Consider the following 16,352-nt stretch of genomic DNA (forward strand, 5'->3'; position numbering starts at 1 on the left):
TTGAGGTTCGCTTTCCATGTCTTGTGCCGCTTTATTTATTATCTCCTTCAGGTTGTCAACTTTATTATCTGCTGCTTCTGCTTCAGAGAGAATGGCTTTCTCCGGTTCATCAAAGAGTATTATGTACTCTTCAAACAGATTTGATATTGGAACCGTGACTTGACCTTTTTGTAGAAAGATCTCCTTCATTGGACTTTTGCTTGATTGAAGTTTTTTCACGTAACTACCATCGAATGTGACATCATAGGTTTCTTCAATCTTCTTTGATTTTCTGTTCAGAACCCTATATGCCTTGGAGGTCAAAGAGTAGCCAAGGAAGATCCCTTCATCTGCCTTCACATCAAACTTGTTTCGGTTCTCTTTAGAATTTAAGATGAAGCACCTGTAACCGAAAACATGGAAAAATTTAATATTAGGCTTACGATTATTGAAAATTTCATAGGGTGTAACAGAAAATCGCTTATTGAGGAAGGTTCGATTTTGGGTATAGTAGGCAGCTGCAATTGCATCAGCCCAGAAGTATATAGGTAAGGAAGCAAAACTGGGCATGCTTCACACAAGGAACAGTTTCTCCTTTCAACTACGAAATTTTGTTGTGGAGTATAAGGAGTAGAGAAGTTGTGAGACACTCCCTTTTCAGTAAGAAATTCTTCAAACTCTTGGTTTTTGAATTCCAACCCATTGTCACTTCGGACATTTCTAACCACCTTTCGCAGTTGAAGCTCCACTTACTTAATAAAGTTCTTGAGCTTTCGAGTCACCTCTGATTTCTGTTTAAGAAACAAAACCCAGGTGAAGCGTGAAAAATCATCAACTATAACGAGAATGTACTTACTACCACCAGTGCTTTCTATGGCCGAAGGACCACACAGATCGATGTGAAGAAGCTCAAGAGGTTTGATGATCCTTGTGTTGACAATTGTGGGGTGACTCTTTCGGGTTTGCTTTCCCATTTCACATGCAACACACAGATGTTCCTTATCAAACTTTAGAAGTGGCAGTCCTCGCACATGATCACCAAGAGCTTACTTGTTAATGTCTTTGAAGTTAAGGTGTAAAAGTCGTCGATGCCACAACCAGCTTACATCAGAATGAGCTTTCCTTAAGTGACATACAGCAGGCTTTCCACATATCAGGTTTAGATTTAATGGATACATTTCGCCTTTACGCTGTGACTTCAGCAGAACCGTCTTAGTTTTCTTCTCAATGATCTCTGATCCTTCATCATCAAAAGAGACCTTCAAGAAATTTCCTATAACCAATTGCGAGACACTGATGAGATTGTGCTGCAATCCTTCCACGTATGCCACCTTTAGAATCGAGAAATCCCCATTTGTGATCATTCCATGGCCTTTTATTGTTCCATATGAGTTGTTACAATATGTGACACATCCACCATCTTTTAGAGCCCGAAACTCCCTCAGCTCTTCCCTTCTTCCTGTCATGTGACGCGAGCAGCCACTATCTATGTACCATTCATTGTCGAACTGCTTGTCACTGATAACCTGCAAAAATCAAGCAGATTTAGGAACCCAAAGTTGATTGGGTCCATGTGAGCTTTTTACAGTACAGGGAATAGAAATTGAAAGATCAACCATATTAGTTCTTTTTATTAGAGTGGTTTCGTCTTTCCTTTTTATGGTAAAGACCTTGATTTTGTTATCTTTTGGTTTGTTTAAATCAGGTTGAGGATTTTTATTTTGATTCTTAAAAAAACTTGGTTTCGTGTTTCCTAGGGTTAGCTGATGTATTCTTTGTTTGCATTTTGTCTTCAGAGATGAGCTTCCCTTTTTCCTTGCCATCCTTCACATCCTTGTTAGGATTCTGCTCTGATCGAGAATAAGGAGGATGGGGTTTAGGACCGAAGTTGGGATTTCGGTTCTTGTCACCACTTGATCTGGGACCAAAACTTCTTTTTTGGTTCATTTAACTGCAAGATTAGCAATGAGTGCATGGACCAGAATTATCCTTTTTTCCTTCTTTCGCCTTGAGAGTTGACGTGTTTTCTGTGTGAACATAATTGAAGTTTTGGGATTGCCAAAACTGCTTCCTTTCATTGAGATTCTTTTGATATCTCCTGTTTCGCTGGCATTTTTGTTCATCAAGTTGCTTTTTAGACTTGTGAATATTTACTTTCGCCTTTGGTCTCTCATCATGAGGTTCACTTTGCATTGAAGAGGTTTCACTTGTCACCTTCACAGGTTCGCTTGGAATTTCTTTAGTACCACTTGTGCTTGGTACATTAAAGCTTGCAAGATTATTAAGTGGTTCTGCCATGTATCTGCCTTTAACCCTCCATGAGGTTCACTAAACCGACCGTCTCATCTGCACTGTCGATTGGAGCGGACCAAAGATGATCATCACAGCCTCCGGCGTTGTCTTCGTTTACTATGGATGTAAATCCGGTTGTCTGTTTCCGAGTAACCCCTGTTGTGGTGTATACCTGATTAGGTACAGTTTGTATCTTTTGATATACCACATCCTTCTGTTTCAGAACCTTGGACTTATCTTGGGACATGCGAGCGAACTCAACCGAATTTTCAGATATAAGGCCTTTGGTAGGTTCGGTTTCGCTTTTGACAAACTCTGAATAGTCAAATTAATCCTCTACAGATATTTCACTTATATCACTATCCTCATTAAATTCAGAAGTGTTTTCAATGTTTATTTTGTTTTCTGAACTCAACTTGTCATTCAATAAGTCAAATTTTTGCATGCTTTCGGCCTTTATTTTCAATTTATCATTTTCGTCCAAAAGGTTTTTAAGCATGTCCTCATGGTCTTTGGACTTAATACAGGACTCGATTTTGTCCAGACCAATCTTATAGGCATCAGATATTTCATCTGAAGAAACAATAGATTCACAGTTATAACCATCAATATCAACTTCGTCCTCCTTTAACTCTTGGAAGGACAAAATCATTTTGTGAATCATTTTGCCGATTTCACAGTCTAAATGCAATTGAGTGATATTAGTATATAAACGTTTAGAAATTAAGAAAAAAATGTTTCTGTGTTTCAAAAGCTTTAAGTTATCACGTGGCAAATAAATAACTTCATCTTTCGCCCTAACTAACTCCACCTCCTTCTGCTCTATCCAAATTCTTCTTTCCTCACTCTTTGAAGACACCCTGCTGATTTGATCAGTTAGGTTAGAATTTTCTAGCCAATTTTGTTTTAGACTACCACTTAAACTAGAAAACTTGAATTTTAAATCATTTAATTCCTTTTCATAGTTATTAACTGGTATTTTCAGAGAATCAAGGATAGATTGTACCTTCTTGATCAACTTATCACATTCGTTAATCTGTTCTCCCATTGGTTTGGCTTTCTACTATGTGGGGGCTTGCGAACTTCTTCCTCTTTAGATTCTGTAGACAAGACTTCTACACCACCGAATTCAACATCAGCAATGTTTCCCTACACAATCAAAACATTCATAGTATTGTTAGATGTTTTCTTCTTCTTTATTTCCTCCAGCTTGCGTGAATAGTATGCTTCATCGTCTTCTCCATCCTTCTTCTCAGCCATCTTTCTCAACATGCAATCTTTGGCAAAGTGATTTTTCTATGGCAGAAATTGCAATCATAACCGGAGTCACCAACAAGCTTGTTCTCCTTCTTCGCTTCTTCATGCTGAGGACCATTTTTAGCTTTCTCTTTCGCCTTTTCAAAGCTATAGCTTCCTTTCCAATTTCGGTTCTTGGAGGTAAGGAACTTTTTGCGAGCAAACTTTTTAGGATTAGAGACCATTAAAGCATATTCATAATTCGTCAGATCACATTCCGAGATATCCAACTCTTCTTCTTTTTCATCCATGTTCTTTCCTTTGGAAAGAAGAGCCAACGATCCCATACTAGAGACCACATTTGTTTCCTTAGTCACAACGCTTTCATGTGATTTCAGTATTCCCACAAGCTTCGCCAACGAATAGGATTTGAACTGTTCATGGGCTTTTACAGTCTAAACCACCGCCATCCATTCGGGTCATAGGCCATTCATAAAGGTGACCTTCTTCTCAATTACTTCTCTGCCAATTCCATGCTTGATCATTTTACTGAGGAGACGATTAAAGCGATCAAAGGTCTGAATGAGTTTTTCTTCTGGCTTCTACTTGAAATCACCGAACTCAGAGAGCAAAAGAGTTTGTATTGAGTGCTCTAAATCTTCATCTATAGAATACAACTCTTTAAGCCTATCCCAGATTTGTTTCGCTGTTGTGCATCTACTAACTAGACGAAGGGTATCTGATTGCAGTGCGAATCTGATCATTCTCATAGCTTTAATGTTGTAAAGAAGCTTGTCTTTCTCATCTTTAGCAACATCATTCACATCAATCATCAGCTGGTTGTACTCCTTTCGAGTCTTGACGACTCTTTCCATTCCAGTATGAGAAAAGGACCCACAGTGATCGCTTCCCCGATTAGATAGCTATTTTCTTCTGAACCAGAACATAGTCTTCAAAGTGATGCGTCCAAACTTCGTAATCTTGAGTATACAAGATTGGGATTCTCGTAGTAGATCCAATGATGTTGGATATGTTGATGGGGTTGGTTTGTGAATCATCGAGAGACATGACGACCTGTTTAGAATGTTTGTCAAGAATCAGACTTGTAAAGATTGAATAGGGTAATATCGAGATCTATGAACAACGTCAATGAAGGAATGACGGCTCAGCAGATTTAATAAAAGCGGAAACCTTAAGAAAATTCTTCAAACAGAAGAGATGCGTATGATTTACACAACCTCCTGCTCTGATACCAATTGAAGAGTTGAAAACTCTTTTAAGATCGATAAGATCTTTAACAAATAAAACAAAAAGTAAACCAAAGAACAAACATACAATGAAACAAAAAGATGTTGAATGATTAAAACAGCAACACCTCAGAAGAGCTCAATGAAGAACTTCTATTGTAGAGGTGTGCTAGGGTTACAGTATAATTGAAGATTAATATTCAAGAAGCATATCTAATGTGATGCATGCACGCATCATAAATACTAAACCCTATAAACAAATACACAGTTTGACAAGCCCAAACCATGAATACATTGGACTAAACTAATGAAGCCCAATGGCGCAACCCATAGACTCAACACATGTTTCTTTAAACTATGCTAATCATTACCTTAATATATACAAAAACATAGTTTTTTTTTCGCTTTTTAAATTTTTAAGAAGCTATTTTTATCGAAAAATCATTTTAAATATACCAAAATTCATGATTTTTTATTCTATACAAATAGACATCTATATTCATATAGTTTTAAGATAAAACAATTTTTTTTTATATTTTCACCTATCGTTATTCAGAAGTGAATAAAAATGCATCAAAATTTTACTACAGTACATTCCTTATTCACTTATGAATAAAAATATATAATTAATTTTTTTATAGTTTAAGTATCATTTATACTACTTATTCATATATGAATAACAAATTAACTGTAATAAAAATTTGATAAATGTTTTATTCATATATAAATATAAAATATAACAACTAATACACGTTTTGTTCAAATATAAATAGAATATATGACGAAAGATGATGTAAAAAATATATTTTAAGTAAGAAAACATTATTACGTGTCATATTCATATATGAACGATATTAAACTGTAAAAAAAGTTAAGCATTCGTTTTATTCATAAGTGAATAACGAATATAATGTAATAAAAATCTGATAGATTTTTATTCACTTATCAATAACGAGAACTGGAACTCTAAAAAAAAATTTAATCTTAAAACTATATCAATATGGATTTCTATTTATAGAGAATGAAAAACTATGAATTTTGATATATTTAAACTAATTTTTCGATAAAAATGACTTTCTAAAAATAAAAAATAAAAAAAACAAAAAAAAATGTTTTGTGTATATTAAGATAATGATTAACATAGTTTAACGAAACATGTTTGGTTGGAAAACACATGTTTATCCGTTGTCCGTTTCTGCTGGTACGCCTAAGTGTTTTGCGGCAAAATAAATGTGTGACTAAGAATGATTCACCCATTCTCAACTTTTTTTTTCTCAATTGAATCGTCATATATATATATATATATATATATATATATATATATATATATATATATATATATATATATATATATATATATATATATATATATATATATGAGCTAGGTTCAAATGTGGATTGACATCTATTGTGCGGACGTCTGGACAGTGTTAATCTGTGAGAATGATAAAGAAAATATGTTGTTTGATAATATAAATACGTTCAATCTTAGATAACTATTGTCATTAACACATATTTTCACTAATTAAATCGTCTATAAATTTATTATAGATTTATTATTATTATTTTCATTCTGTCATAATGTTATAATTTTTATTGAATCGTATTCTATCAGAATGAAAGTGAGTAAAAAACAATGTGTGAGAACAAAATGAATGAGAATTAGTAACATGAAATGATGATATTTATGTAAGGTTGAATGTATTTGTATTACTAAACAACTTATTTTCTTAGTAATACTTATAGAATAGCACTCTCCATACATCCACACAATAATTGTTCATCCAAATTATAACTTAGCATATATATATATATATATATATATATATATATATATATATATATATATATATATATATATATATATATATATATATATATAAACAAAGTCGGGACACGTTTTTTTCGCGTTCGAATATAATTCCAAAAACTTTAGTTTCTCCTACATGATATGATGAAACTTGGAAACTTGCCCACCACCTTTGTCATCATGGTGCCTAAAAACACGACGAAGTCGTGTATTTTACAAAGAGCCATCAAAAGTACCTTTCAAATTTCCCTACGAAGATATTGTCTACAATTCTTAATAATATACGTCTTTCAACCTTTTTATTATTTTTATTATAAAATCTTATAATTTGTGATATTAATTATATTTATTATAAATATATAAAAAATACGACTTTGAACAAAATGTAATTTACTTTTATATTATATATATATATATATATATATATATATATATATATATATATATATATATATATATATATATATATATATATATATATATATATATATATATGGTTAGGTTATATTGTTTTCAGTAACTATTGTGTGCCAGAATGCACAGATCTGGACCATCGGATGAATAGAATCAACAATCATGATCTGAGAGTCTATGATATTACAATAAGGTAGCATGTATCATATAATCACACAATTTTTATCAAAAGGGTATTTTGGACAATTAACTACATTTATAAAAGGAAATTTTCGGAGTTTTAGGGATGATTAATTCTCCTAATTTAAAGAAATCTAAATTTTTTAATTAATTCAATTTCAATTTTTACTGATTTTATTCTATCAGAATATTTTTTTTGTTAGAATGATACTCTTTCAGAATTTTATTCTAACAGAATATTACTGAAGAAAAACAAAATTCATGAATTAGATGTTCAAATAACAAACATTCTAATATATTCTTATATATCCGAACTTAAATACAAATTCATACATATTCTTACAGACTAAAAGTCTTATATATTTTAATATAGTTATAAAAATTCTAAAAGAATATAAACAAAAATGAATAACATTCTTAAAAAAAAATAACAACATTCCGCTAGAATACTATCGTGTTCCATGTTTTCTTCTTGAATTCTGAAAGAATATTGCTGTTTTTGGATGTTGAATCTTGAAATTCTGAAAGAATATTCTTGTTTTCTTCATTCTTTGAGAATGAAGTATCATATATCTTTTTTTCATAAGTTTCCTCATCATTTCTGCATCATCCTAACAACTGCACCTTAAGCATACAAATAATTAATTGCAATTCTTTCAGAATACAACAAAAATATTCTTACAGCTCATATATATATATATATATATATATATATATATATATATATATATATATATATATATATATATATATATATATGTATGTATGTATGTATGTATATATTCTGCTTTTTAGCTTTCTACTCAATCGGTCATGTTTAAGAGAAAGAATATCAAATTTCACAAGATGCGTATCTCAAATCTAAATGGATCTAGAAATGAAAAAGATATTCAGAGTAGATAATTTGCAACTACATTGAAAAACTATGTTGAAGTTGGAAAACTTTCAAGAAAGAAAATAACAAAACATAAATTACTATAGATTAACCTTGTAATATGCGTTCTTCCTCAACTAATTTTTCAGTAAGTGTGAAGTCAGGCGTATCCTCCATTTGAGTGCAAGCCTGGCAGTCAAGTGCCTTCATATAACAAATATTAAGTCACAATCAAACATTCATCCGTAATGTAGCTTGCTTAGAAGATATATGTTTAATATACTTGGAAACTTGTTAGTTATTTGAAGAAAGATCATATATACCTCAAAGAAGGTGCAACAAATGAAGAAGCAGCGCTCTGAAGGACACTAACACCAATTAACTGTACAAAGGTTGCTTTATCTTGCTCCAAAACGTACTTCACAGTTGTTCCTGAGAAGTCAAAGCATCGATTGATCAGAGGTGAGGTGGTGTAAATAAAATCATCAAGGCGGCGTAAATTACAAAACATGAGCAGCAAATGCATACCATTTAGAGAAGCTATACGATCTGAAATCCAAGTTCTTGACACTACAAGAACAGCAACATCAAGAAGTTGTGCTCCCTGCTTGTCAAGTACTGTGGGCACCTACATTAAGAATTTCAAAGGTTGATGAGGTTTGCATAACAGAGAGTCCTTTAAATAAAAATCATATAGCAGAGTAATCAGAAGAATATCTATTCAATAATAGAAAAAGAAAAGAAAGTCCGATTGACTTGTAATCCGATTGACTTGTAATCCGAATTCATACATAAATAGAAAAGAAAAGAAAGGATCATTAACATGCAAACCCATCAAATAAAAACCAAACCCTAATAACAGCAAATCCAGATGATAATCTAAATTAACAAGAGAGACAGATTGAAAAGTTTGACGGATCGAATGATGGTACGAGAAATAGAAGAACCTGAGAGCAAAGAATAGAAGTTGTTGAATGACGATGTCGGAAGCTGATTTTAGGTCTAAGAAAGAGGCGAAGAGAAATAGATACAGAAAACAGAGAAGAGATTTAGGGCTATGGTTAAGTAGTTGGTCAAAAAGATTTTTATGGCAATTCCCATTAATTAAGGGATTTTATTTTAATTATCATTCTAAAGTTACATAATTACCCTTATTCAATTTTTTAATTATTTAATTATTCCTCAATTCCTATTAGTGCATTCAGTCACACAATAGTTGTCAAAAACATTTGAACCTAGCTCTCTCTCTCTCTCTCTCTATATATATATATATATATATATATATATATATATATATATATATATATATATATATATATATATATATATATACTAAAATTTTCTCATGTTAGCTACAGTAAATTTGCTAGGTATTTGGCAAAATTAGTCCCCTATCTATTTCTGTACGTTCAAATCTATTTTTTCTTTGCCTTGGGCCTTTTATGTCATTATTTAAATTGGTTTTACACGTGCTGTTGGTTGTCCACCAGGGTTACCAGGTGTAATGCACCGAGGTGATACGTGTTCTGTCCACATGTCACCCACCACCCCAAAAATCCATTCGTGTCACACAGTCTACTCTTCCAAACTACCCTCTCATCTATGCTCTCTATCTCTCTTCTTCTTCCACCGTTCCTCTTTTCTTCGTCCTTCGTTCTATCTCTGCCCACATATTCCCTGATTACACCTCCGATTCTGTATGTTCAAATCTATAACCGCCCCTATCATCCAATTTCGTTCCTCCACCGCCACATCTATCACTCTTTTATTCCATTTTCAGGCAGATGGAGTCGGTTCCTTGATAGAACTCCCAAGAGCAGATGTAGCGATGATTACATCGTCGATTTTGCTCTGGTCCTTCTATTCGATTACATCTTTGGTTTCCAATAAACCACCGCTCAAAGGCCAGAAGAACCTTCTGATACACGAAGGGGTTTCTACTGATTTAAGACCTAGATCGATTTAAGCGTTTAAGTAAGAAAAATACCATTTCTTTTATCTCTGTTCCGATCAACACTCGACTATGACGTCACCGTTGACCACCTGCTCCACCGCCGTCTTCACCGATACGCCGGCGACATGCACACCTGATATTGACGACGCGTACAACTTAAACAACTTGTTTTGGTGTGTAATTTGGGCTTTCACGTTCTCCGGTCCAACATCTGTTATAAGGTTCTTCACAAGTTCTACTTAAAATTTTCAATTCATCGAGGTTCATATACAATTATACTCTGATTATTTTGTTTTCTTTTGTGATTTTTTTTGTTAGCATCGATTTCTTACGAATGGTTACTAATCAGTCATGCTTTCTTTACTTCACCATATTATGTAGAAATTAACCGTGCTTTCTTTAGTAATCAACCAAAATATGTAGTCCCTATTTCATTCTAGACCAATCGGCCCTAATCTTTAATTTCTTTCTTCATATTGTTACTGTGTTTTCAGTTCTGCTGCTATCGTTGTTGCCCAAGAAAGCCCTAACATCAATTTCTTAGATGGTTAGCAATCAACACTTCTACTGATTTCATTATTTCTGCAAACACTGACTTCTTACGGTATTTTGTTATTCTATATGAATAAGGTTTTTTTCTTCTTCATCCTTTTTGTGATTGGAAATATCAAATTTGACAATTTTCTCAAATTTTAAAGAAGGTTTCATGTTGCATTCCAACAGCTCGATAGAATGCTTGAACCAAGTTTATCAATTGTTTGTCTAATCCTTTAATTCAACTTCATTTTTTTTTAAATGGGTTGACCTCGGATAGACGAAAGTGGTTAGTTAGTTCGTGTTCTCAAAATCATTCTTTTCAATTATGTTCCATATTCAAATAGGGCTTTTTTTTGTCATTTTAGGAAGTGATTAAGCTTATAGTCGCTTTATTTGTAATGGCTGTATTGAAACAGGAAGAAGAAAAGGAAGATGATCCAGTACCAAAAAACATGTGGGCTAAGTGGAGACTTGGAGGTGTTCTCGGAGTTGTTTTAACCGGTGAAGTTTAATGGCTATTAATGTTGGTATAGTTATAGTTTCTAAAATAATTGGGTTTACCACATATAAATTTTGCACATCTTGAAATTTTTCTATTTATCTATTTTTTTTTTTTTTTTTTTACTTTTTGATATTTTGTTTTTATTGTTTAATATCTGTTCTATTCAAACCTTCTCAGGCCCCCTAAAAAACTTAAACCTAGAAGTTATTGGTATGATAAAGTATCTGAACTTTAGGGAAAAGTATGTTGTTTTTTTAGGAACAACAGGTGGCCTGAGGTAAATCTTTTCACCGGAGAAACCAAAATCTTGCAAGAGGACATCATATATGATTGTTGTAAGAGCTTGAACCCTGATGTGAATTTTGGGACATGTTGAAGAAGCTTTTAACAACGACAAACAGAAAACTTGGACTGTATCCAAAGATGTAAGTCCAACAGGTTAGATTTCATACTAAAATTTATTTATTAGTATGTTACGTTTCACTTATAAACATTGATTTTGTAACTGAAAACATTTATTTGGATTGCTTTTCCATTTATTTTAAAAAATTACCACTCCGTCCCTACAAGAAGAATGACAATGACGGTGAAACAAATTACATTTATACAAACATGGTAAAACAGAATAGAAACAAACACAGTAATCTTTTCACTATTATTCTAGCACATAAATACAATTCATCGGGCTACATGTTAGAATTAACAACATACTTTCATTTTATTGTTTAATATAGCATCTTACTTTGATTTATATTTCTTAATTTTGTTTTGTTTTTTTTAATTACTATAATGTATCAACTTGCTTTCATTTAGCAATGAAAGTACATTGCTATTTAAAATTAACATGTCATATTAAACTGTAAAATGAAAATACATCGCTACTTCTTGCATTTAGTCATTGATTAGGACAAATGCAAGAAATGTCAATGTATTTTCTTATTGCTTATTTTGTTGATTTGTTTTTGTTCTTATTTTATTTTCTATCTGGATATGCAGGTGTGGTTGGGAGAGGCAAGTTGTGGTTATTTTGTTGAAGAAAAGAAAGATATGCATAAGTTGTAGAATGAGAAGGAGTAACTATATGTGATGATATATTGTCTTCATTTTTATGGGCATTTCACTCAAAAACAAAAAAATTCCAAAAAAAAAAAATGTAATACGCATGGGTTCACCACCTAGTTTATATCAATATTGAATATTACTCATATTTTATTATGACGACGATGCAAAGCATAGCATCATACTTTTCAATGGTTATTGTATTAAAAATATTTTATTTTGTTTTATTATTATCAATAATTATTTCAACACAGGCATCAACAATTTTCATTTAAAATTCTCTATTCCAAAATTTCTAATTACATTTTAAAAATGATAGATGTCAAATATAAATACTTTGTGTGCGTGGTAAAGTTTGTTGCGGTTTGGTGCGAAATGGACAGTTTTGACAATGAACAGTTTTGACAAGGTTTGCGGTTTGATGATATATATGTTTGAGGATATAAAGAAATGTGGATTTTATTTAATTTTATTTATTTGTTTGTGTTGCTTACGATCTAAAGAAAAGCATAAATAAACAAACTTATTTTTGGCCCGTGAAAACTTGAGATTTTGTCCGGTAAGAATTATATTTTGTTTTTTCAGGTAAATTCATTTTTGGGAGAGTGTAATATAGATAAACATTTTTTTTAACCTAATAAAGCGTCAAATAATTATATTTTGTGAACTAGTATGCCTCATATAATAATAATTTTAATTCTTGAAGATTAAGACACAAAAAAAAACATTCTTAAAGTAAAATACGTGAAAAAAGATAAGAATGTGCTAATGAAGCATTCTAAAAGAATATAGTTGGTCCATTCTAAAATATTATGATGACGAAACATTTTGAAAGAATAAGACAATTTTCTTTTTGGAAGATTGACAACTATTGTTCATTCTCATCCCAGACTTCAGCATCGAATCTTTAGACCTTTGATCTTCATGTTCTCTTCACGCATAATGTAACGTCCGTGTTTCTAGGCTAGGCATTAATATTGACATAATGGTCTAGGTTAACCTTTATAACTCATTTAGAAGAAATGAAAAGGAGTTATGTGAATTTTATGTGAATTATGTGTTTTATGCTTAATTATTAGGGTTTAATTAATTAAAAATAAAAATAAGTGTCAAAATATCTTTACATAAAGTTGTAGTGGTCGAAACAAGGATTTCGGGGATATAAAGAATGCCGAAATCCGAGTTATAACGAAGAAGTTATGACCTGTCGAAGTTTCGTGACAAAACCGGCACGGTGCCGAATGTCGTAAAAAGTGAGTTTTTGATAAACTACTTTTTAGCCTTAGTAATCTAAACGAAAGTCGTGGTATTCGTTAAACCGAGAAGTTCGATAAAAAGAACGCCCAAATCTGACTTCTTATGAGGAAGTTATGATTTTTCGAAGTTTCAGCTTAGCAGTAGACAGCTAAAAACTCGAATTTTAGATCGAGCGATTTTTAGCCGACACAACCTAAACGAGAATTGAAGGTCTCGTCATTAGGAGCACAACGGTAAAAAGTCTGACGAAACGGACGTTGGATGAAGAAGTTATGAATTTTTAACGGATTTTCTGTCCCGGTCTGTTAAAAATAATAATATAAAATTTAAAGTCAAAATTAGCCGACGAAGTCTAAACGGAAGTTATAGAGTGTAATTTTAGCTACCCGTGCATATAAAGAACGTCAAAAATGGAGCTCGTATGCGAAAGTTATGGATTTTAGAAGTTTTGGCGCAAAAATCGAGAAAATTCGCATAGTCACGAGTTGCCACGATCACGCTCGCTGAAAAAGTGCCACGTGTCCTGCTGAGTCATCCGAGCTGCTGAGTCACCAACCTGCTGAGTCACCGAGCTGCTGAGTCATCCGAAGCCGTGGCACATCCGAGGAGCGACGCGTGTGCAGCCTATCTCCGAGCCTCGCACGAGTAAGACGACTCCGCGGTCCAATCAGCGAGTGCCACGAGACCCTCGCACCTGATGACCACCTGCGCATCGAACACACGCCTCGGACCAATCACAGACTACCAGCGAGCCCTCGCATGCGCAAACCATGTGCGAGCCATGTGCGAGCCTTCGCCTGCGAACCCTCGGATCTGCGACGTGTAGTTCCTTCTCAGCCGTCCAATCAGAAGCTCCACCCTATAAATTGAAGGGTGCGAGAACTCCCGGGGGTATTTTGAAAACTTGTAATTTTTAGCCCCTTTCTCCATATTTCTTTCATATTATCATCCCCCGAAGCCCCGGTATCGATTATAAGCCCCTGAATACGCCATGAAGTGCCCGTGAAGCCCGGAAAATTTATCTTTTCGGTTTCGAAGCCCGACCTTTCGCGGAGCCCGGTTTCTCAATAAAACTCCTGGTTTTATTAGAAACGATCGTTTTAGGAAACGAAGTGTTTCCCGGTTTTCATTAAATCAAGTGAGTGTGTAGTAATTTTCACCTTACACATAGATATGAAGTATTTTACATAAAATACGTGTTGTGTGAATATATATTGTTTGTTTATTTGAGATGGGTGTTGAAGGAATGATTTATACATGTTTTTAAATAATTTAAACTATATATGTATTTTTATCTATGAAAAATGTTGGGTAAAACATGGGTAGATGAAATAGTGGGTATGATGAAAGGTGAGTTGGATAAAGGAGATGATCAATAATATTGATCATGAGTTGAGGGTGAGTGGTGAAAATTTGAGAGAATCACTTACCCAAATTGTTGGCCCCCGTCATCCAGCAGAGTATGGATGACAACCATGGACTATTCTAGACAGTCTATGGAACACTAGCAGGCCCGCAGCCTGTAGGTGTAATGAACTATATGTTCATTTGTTGTACTCTAAAACCCATTGACATGTATTGCAGGAGAGAACACCTGTAAATAATATTGTCGATAAATGAGAGCTATGGACTTAGCACATGTTGAATAAACTTTGGCAGCTATGGAATTAGTGCCCGTTGTATAAACCCCGGTCAGAACGTGACTTTGTGTCTATTCCTTAGGATGAATCCTTAGGAAGGAGTGATAGTTGATTCTTAGGGTAAACCCTTAAGAAATAAATAAAATAATGGGGTTTGGGGTAATTAGGTTGATTGATTGATGTTTAAACATAATAAATTTATGTATTGTGGGTTGAAAACCCTATATGCCCACCAGGCTTCCAAGCCTGAACCACTCAGCTGTTTATATTACAGGTAGAGGACCCCGAGCAGAGTCGGTTGATGATGATGAGTGAATTTTGGATTATAGGCCAGTAGTTACAAATAACTGTCGTAAGGCTTATAATGTCTTGTTTATGCTTTTGATCTGTATCGGAACATGACATCCCGAGGTTTTGATATAAAAGGAAATGATATATTTCTTAAAGAAAGGTTTTGACAAACTTTTATCATATTTTGTTTTGGGGGACCAATTCCGCAACATCTTTTATAAAGATTTATCTGATTTGATTTTAAAAAGCATAAATTAAATCGGTCTTTTCTGGCCGAGAAATTAGGGGATGTCACAGTTGGTATCAGAGCATTAGTTTAAGTGAACTAAGAAATTGTAGAATTTCTAGACTTGAACTTAGAATGCTAAGTGATGATTGTGAGATGAGTGTCTACCATAATTTAGACACGAGCACTAGTTTATTTTAGGAAGGATGCCTAAAATGCTTTTATGTGCTAAATGTTTTGTGTTATAGCTATAATGATGCTATTATTTGTTCGGATCTATGGTCTGTTGCCGACCGGATCTGGAAACCTTATGTGTGTAGGATTCTAAACGTATAACTACGATATTCGAACTAACATATAAACGTTTCAAAGACTTAACATCTAACGAAAATGAAGATCTAAATTCACCTACGATTGGTGTATAGATCGAAATGGCGAGTACTCAAAGTGGGTTCGGAAGTGATAATCCACAGCCTGAGCCAATCACGATGACTGGAGTGTAGGCAATGGTACATACGATGTTAGGTGAACGGATGGAAGAAACAAAACGTTTACTTCAACAAAGTAAGGATGAACTTATTGTGCCAATAGGTCAGACATCTGTTCTTGAGGCAACTATTAGGGTTGCTAAGTCTATTGAGGAAATGATCAATGACACAACCGCCAACAAAGTTGAAGTTGGCAAGAACAGGAAATTTGAGGGGTCTTCAAGGCCCAACAAGAGCAACATATCCTCAAAGTTTGGCAAAAGAAGAGATAAAGGAAAATGGTGCGGGAAGTGCAAAAATAAACACTCTGGGAATTGTGACGGGAAGGTGAAGTGCTTTAAGTGTGGAGAAATAGGGCATTACGCC

The 16,352-nt window shown here is 33.6% G+C and overlaps 2 long non-coding RNA genes across 6 annotated transcripts; one reads left to right on the forward strand and one right to left on the reverse strand.

Annotated features, from left to right (window-relative positions):
- Positions 1–8,129: 8,129 nt before the first annotated feature.
- LOC111897103 (uncharacterized) lies at positions 8,130–8,822 on the reverse strand. Its single transcript, XR_002852094.3, has 3 exons — positions 8,561–8,822; positions 8,356–8,464; positions 8,130–8,236 (listed from the first exon to the last, which is right to left on the reverse strand). It is a non-coding gene; the product is annotated as an uncharacterized LOC111897103 (long non-coding RNA).
- Positions 8,823–9,554: 732 nt separating this feature from the next.
- LOC111897148 (uncharacterized) lies at positions 9,555–12,324 on the forward strand. Of its 5 annotated transcripts, XR_002852105.3 has the most exons (5): positions 9,555–10,207; positions 10,481–10,590; positions 10,685–10,809; positions 10,940–11,463; positions 12,022–12,324. It is a non-coding gene; the product is annotated as an uncharacterized LOC111897148 (long non-coding RNA). The 5 variants fall into 5 exon arrangements; XR_002852106.3 differs by lacking the exon at positions 10,685–10,809 and having other exon boundaries at positions 9,557–10,207; XR_002852104.3 differs by lacking the exon at positions 10,685–10,809 and having other exon boundaries at positions 9,558–10,207; positions 10,481–10,533.
- The last annotated feature ends 4,028 nt before the right edge of the window (positions 12,325–16,352 follow it).

The sequence above is a fragment of the Lactuca sativa genome, chromosome 4 (assembly GCF_002870075.4).
Source record: "Lactuca sativa cultivar Salinas chromosome 4, Lsat_Salinas_v11, whole genome shotgun sequence".
Lineage (NCBI taxonomy): Eukaryota > Viridiplantae > Streptophyta > Magnoliopsida > Asterales > Asteraceae > Lactuca > Lactuca sativa.